The following is a 6440-nucleotide window of genomic DNA, read 5'->3' on the forward strand; positions in this document are numbered from 1 at the left end:
TGAGATATTGAGGCCTCATGATTTTCCATTAAGTTATTAGGCAAGTATAGCAGCACATCATCAACATACTGTTTACACACAGATCTGCGCAGCTGCAACAGATCTAAGGGAATTATTACTGATCATGCAGAAGTGACAAAGGTTTAGATGCCTATCCAACATAGGAAAGCTGTTTTAATGCAATTAATAAGGATGTACTCATGAAAAGCAAAGCTGCTAATCCTTGCACCAATTTCAGACACTTCCTTTTGTATTAAAATACTCTCTACTCCCCCAACATCCTTCACTAGCACTACTTTGTAGTTTAGTGGAATAATGCCCTACATGTGCTCAGGATCTTGTTCAAGATCACCCAAGTATTTACAGAATTCATTCTGCACAAGAGCGAAAGCAGCCTGGGACTTAAATCAGGAAAAGCAGGCCAGTTAGCACGTAACATTTAATAGCTCCCACCAGCAGAGCTAACGTTACACCTGTTTTGGCTAATTAAAATATATAGTAACTATACACGATTACAGGAAGAGTTTTCGGCTAACCGCCCAATCAACTGGGCATTACTTATGACAGAGTACTAAAAATACTAATGGAATTCAAATGCTATTGGATGTCACTATGAAAAGGGAACTTTCATCTCTAAAGAGAGAAGCCTCAGAGGCATGGACTCAGCAGCAGAGGTTCAGTAGATGCTACAGGGACTGGGAGAACATAGACAAAGATCCTATTTCCAGATCAACTCTTGATTTACTGTCTTACATAGGTATAAACCACCTCACATCATCCTTAGCTTTCTCCCAAATCCTTCTATGAAACCCATGGCTCACTTTAATTAAAGTACTTCAATTTAACTGTAAAAGAACTTCCAATCACATAATAAATCCATGGTATTTCCTCAGTCACTATGCAAAATCAACAAGAACCAGACAGCTTTTAAGCCCTGTAGGCACTGACAGCATTTCATCTCCTCATATACTGCTGTCCAATCACAAACCTTTCATACCAAGAAACTTGAGAAACAAAGCTTTCTCTAGATAATGCAGACACTTGAATTCTTAGCAGCACCAACAAATCACAAACTTTAAATATAAACAACCTTCCAGCTTTTATCAGATTTAACACTTCATGCTTTTGAAATCACCAACTTGCTGTATAACATAGGAAACTACTTTTAAGCAACTCGAGCAGGAATACGAGCTACTCTAAAAAAATGAGAAAACTGCAAGCAAAGATAAGGTTTTGCCAAAAAAGACCCCCACCACAACGTAAGAGAGAAACACATGTCAACAGCAAAATGTAGAGCATTGAAAACAAATGAGATGTTACAACAACTTTCTATTTTGAGGGAATGTAATTGTTCAGTGAGTGATTTTTTTTTTGTTTGTTTTCAAGGGAAGAGATGCATTTTACAACGTCATATAAATGCAACTTGCCCAAAGCCTGCACTTGCACAGAGCTTTGGAAACGCCACACAGTTTTAATTAAATTAAGCAAGTCTGCTACAGAGATTTTGGAGAACAATTCTCACAAGTAAAAATAGTCTACAAAGAAAATAAGGCATTAGACCACTTCCTGCTACAGCATCCATTTGTCCACAGTTATTCAACCTTACCGGATAACATACATTAAAAATGTACGTCAAGATTAAATCCACTACAGATTAGTGGCTGAACAGTCTGACTATATAAAGCCACAAGTGCCATGGAGTGGGGCAGGCAGCCTGGCATTCCAGCTGCCTAGAAATTCTCAAGAGGCTTCAAAGAGATCAGCAGTGCTGGCCTGTCTAAAGGCCTGCCTAAATGCTGCATGTCCCTACAGACAGCAGTGGAAATGCAATACTTGAGAAGAACAAGAGTCTACAAATTCACCGTGCAGAATGTTCTGCAGCATCATATTCCTCAGCACCTCAAAGAGGTGTCATTCCTATTGCCTTAGTGACTTCTCTCCTGCAGCAACCAATTGTACACCTAACAGTTGAGTTGTAGAATAGTAATACCAATAATACAGAGGCCTATGTTCAAATTTCATCACCTCAAGCAGAATTCACACAGAATAAAGCAGCAACATTCACTGACTATCTTTTCTTCCCAGATTTCTTGCCCCTGAGGCATTTGAATTTACTATGTTAGTATTACTAATTTCACTAATTACTTCAACCCTACTTCTGGGCACATGTGGGAGGTGGTTTAACCTTCCTTCCAAGATGCTGATCTGTTCAACCTAACCTAATCAACAGACAGAAACTTAAGGACTATAGTCAAGTCATGACTAACAGCATTATTCTTCTCCAGCATGCTATCATGCAGTGTACAAACTACTCTGTAATCACAGGTTTGGGGTTTTTTTAAATGTGGCAAAGGAGAAAACTAAATTACACACCGGTAGTTAAAATATTGTAGCAGAAGCCAAACTTTTAAGGTAAATTTCTCCCTGTTTTCCAAGACTTAATTTCACCCACATGACATACTGAGGGTACACTAGACCCCTCAGCACTGAAGCAGCACATCAAATGTTATAACTGGGAAGACAAGTGCTCAACTGTGTTGACACTGAGCCAGAAGAGAAGACTTAGCTCATAGGTCGAAGTTCTTTAGGTTCCTGTTAAGAGCAATAAAATTTACTCCACTAACTGGCCTAGAAAACATCTAGCAGAAACTGTTTGAACACCATCCCAGGAGTATGGCTGGTTTTTTTCACAATGCACAAGGAAAGTATGCTGGAGATAAGGACACTGTAGAGAAATACCTTAAAAAGATCAGCGCAGGCACAGGAACACCTGGCATGAACACAGAGTTTTCATTGACTTCTATTTTTATTTAATGTAAATCGAAGAACAGGACACAGACCAGAAGTATATATACACTTTAAGACACAGTCAAATTGCAATCTTTCTATACATAGCAATGCTAATAATTTCTTAATATCTGAACTAAGTTTTCCTTGCTGTAAATCGAGATCATTTCTCCCTAGTGAAAGTAAATGCTTTCTTGCTATTACAACAGCTTTTTACTCATCAGAATATTCAGGAATATACTCTGTCCCAATCGGAATTGAGTGTTGTTCAGCATTACTGCTGTATGCTGTTACTTAGAACACTAAACTGCATATGCCTGGAAAGCTTCTGTTTTCCCCTATACTCCCAGTTTGTTTTAAGGTATATGCAAACTCGTTTTCTTCAGATGTTTTCCGCAAACATCACATTTCTTGAGTCTATTAAAATTGTTGTTCCTCTTTCCAGATTGCCCAAAGCACTTCAAAAGAATTCTTAAAAGCTGGACATAGTACTCCATCTAAGACCCCTACAACCACCTTTTGGAGTGGTGAATTTTCCTATCCCTACTACTGTTACAGCCTCAAACATAATTGAAAATTACTGAGACAAAGTCTTACTAAGAAGCAACATAGTGATCCACAAGATTTAGGAAAAATAACCCAACCGATTTAAATATTTCTGTGACTTACAGGAGAATTCACATTACCAGCTTATTCTGGTAACCTTGAGTCACTTTATAAAGGGTCTTCAACATACAGACCTCCTTAAGAATTACAGAAATATCAGACACTTAATTTGACACTTATTTGTGTAACATTTAGTTGTATTCTTTTGTTTCCTTCCTAAGGACAGAAATGTCTCTTTCACCGATTAGAAGTTAAGAACAGGGACTCAGAAGCCACATCGAAGCAGACTACTCTATACATCCCATCTATTGCAGTTCCACAGAAGCAGGTACCTGGCCTTGTCAAAATAACTCAGGCTCCCTAAGAAAGATCTATATAGACACAAAAGAACAAGTAAGGAGAGTATCAGTCTGTAATTGGGCTTCCTCTATTTATACTGTCATTACAGAGTATGAAAAACCACTGGAGGGTGATTTGAGGCACTTGAACCAAGGTAGTCAGGTCACTCTTTAGTATGAGGAGCTTTCATGCCAAGAAAATTCAAGTTAAGGATCCCAAACATTAAGACAGCAGTCATGAATTGCCCAGTAATAGAAAGGGATCTGTCTAAATTATTCCATCTCTGTAATGCAGTTTGTCCCAGAGCTGAACAATAGCAGCTCCATCATCTTAGGACCAAAACGTAAAATAGTCTAGGACTTGATGAAAAAAACCCAAAACCTTACACTACAAATATGAAAAACACTTTTATAAAAACGAAGAAGTTACTTGCAATGCACAGTATCCTCTTACTTTGTTAGAATGAGTTCGAGTCAGACAACACCTCACATCTTATGACACCATCTGGTGGTAGAGTTCACAGAAGACAATGACCAGATGTTAAGAAGAGCTTTAACAATTCAAATGTGATTCTGAACAAATTTAAATTTGATGCTTGATATGTTATGAATTTTGTCTTTACAAGATAAAGTGGAAAGAAAAATGATGGAAAAATACCTCCATTTTACCTAGATAAAGTTATCTACAAGTCGTAGTACCTCTGTACACAATTTGGGTACGTATTTGTTGGATCATGATTGTTGTCATTCTTTTCACTGGATTTACAGTCCTGCATACAGTAAGATGCCTTTACCGGCATCCCTACAAATGCGTGGCATTTTTGGACATATGGACTAGAAGGTACCCAAAAATTAGTCAGAGCAACCAAACTGACTCAAGTAACAGACAAATACAGTTCAGCTAAAACAGAGGACTTGTTCCAAATTGAAAATGCCAGAATATAGCATGTATTTAATACCTTCACATTCAAAAATCAGTCATTAGTGGAAGATACACAGTGGTGCAAATGTAGCTGCCTTGAATTGCCAGTTCAGCTGAAGTCAAGCAAGGACTTAAAAAAAAAGCTAATACAGTTGCCTTTAATGAAAGAGACGTCAGGATAGGAATCTATTTTCCAAGGTAAGAAGTTACAGAGCCACATCCCACATCATATTGGCCCTTAGAGCCATCAGTAGTAATGCCAAATATTGTAGTGCTAATGAAGATATACTTTCAAACTTCAGCAAAGCTATTAACCAAATTTTTGGAAGGTTTAAATGGTCTTTTTTTAAGGCTAGGATCTATGAGTTCAGCAAAACAGTCAATTAGCTTAATGTAGTAATTGAGGCTTAACTAAAAAAGTAGCAAATAACAAAAGAACAGCAATAACCAGCAAACACATAGGAAATGCAGACCCAGGAACTCCTGTTGAAAACAAAGTCCAGGAAACCTCAATCCTCTTCTTTCTCAGGTCATGCCTCAGAACCCATTTGTTCATTAAACCTGGACTTCAGCAAGGAGGGAAGGTGAAAAGGAACATTTTTACTTGCGTGAGGACATTTTGATCAAATCATTATCAATGAGGATACTACTGTTTATACTGAGGTATAAACTTGAATCATCAATGCCAGCACTATCCCATGTTTCATAAACTTCTACGAACTAAAGTTCATAAGCACCCCTGAACAGCTCTTAATATAATTTAAGTTTGCATGTGAATTACCCTGCTTGCAACGATGAATGATCACATGGTACCTCATGTTTCATCGTACAACTAAGGCCGGTTTCACACTCTAAGTCCTACTTCTTTTAGGCTACTAGATACTTATCACCACATTCATACATGATTTTACTTCGACACATTTTTTTAGCTGTATGCTATGAGGAAGGTAACTAAGCCATTCTACTCAAAGCCAAAGTTCATCCCTGGAAACGCTGCTGGCAGGTATGAAGAGACCGCACGCCAGCTCCACATCTGTAACAGAGATCCTGCTCTAACAAAGCTCGGGTTTAGCAGGATAACAAAGTTCAGGGATCATTGCAGCACTACAGGCAAAACAAGGAGCATGCCCGCCTCAAGGCAGATCCCCGCTGTCGCAGCCTCTCCGGGCCGCGTTGACCACGTTGCCCCCCCCAGACCATCCCCTCCGCTAGAACCGGAGCGAACCCCACCACCCCCGGCCGCCGCCGCCGCCACAGCGCTCCCCGAGCGCTCTGCTCCGCGCAGCCCCGGTACTCACAGCTCGCACCCCTGGCCAGGGGAGCGGCCCGGCAGCCCATCGCCCTGCGGCACCGCGGAGGCCCGGCCCGACTGCCCCGGACCCGCCGCCTGCTCGGACCCACGCCGGGCCCGCCCCGCACAGACCCGCGCGCGCGGCGGGGCGGGCACGCGGCCCGCACAGCCAATGGGCCGGCGGCCTCGCTGCACGCCGGGAGGCACGTCTGCGTGCCCGCGAGGGCTGCCGGGAAGTGCAGTCCTGGCAGCGCGGGAGCTTCGCGGCGAAGGCGGCGGCACCGCGGCCAGCTGCGGGCATTTCGCAACCCATAATGATGTTACTGCTGTTGTATGTAAATACAGCGCTGAAAACACGCATAGTGCCACGTGCTGCCGCTCTAAAAAGCAGGCGCCGAAGCCCGCGGTTACCTCAGCAACGAGAAGCCACGAACATCGTGCTGGACCGGCCCTGTCGGGGCGTCTGCGTCCGGGAAATCTGCTCCAGGGGTGGTTT

General features: G+C 41.6%; 1 protein-coding gene across 3 annotated transcripts in view; it reads right to left on the bottom strand.

Annotated features, from left to right (window-relative positions):
• The window catches only part of ZNF106 (zinc finger protein 106), a 41327-nt gene extending 35265 nt beyond the window's left edge, over positions 1–6062 (bottom strand). For all 3 annotated transcript variants that reach the window (XM_032689760.1, XM_032689759.1, XM_032689758.1), the window contains exon 1: positions 5952–6062. The gene's annotated coding sequence lies outside the window, so the exon portion shown is untranslated. The remainder of the gene's footprint in view (positions 1–5951) is intronic.
• Between the last annotated feature and the right edge of the window lie 378 nt (positions 6063–6440).

The sequence above is a fragment of the Chiroxiphia lanceolata genome, chromosome 6, assembly GCF_009829145.1.
Source record: "Chiroxiphia lanceolata isolate bChiLan1 chromosome 6, bChiLan1.pri, whole genome shotgun sequence".
Lineage (NCBI taxonomy): Eukaryota > Metazoa > Chordata > Aves > Passeriformes > Pipridae > Chiroxiphia > Chiroxiphia lanceolata.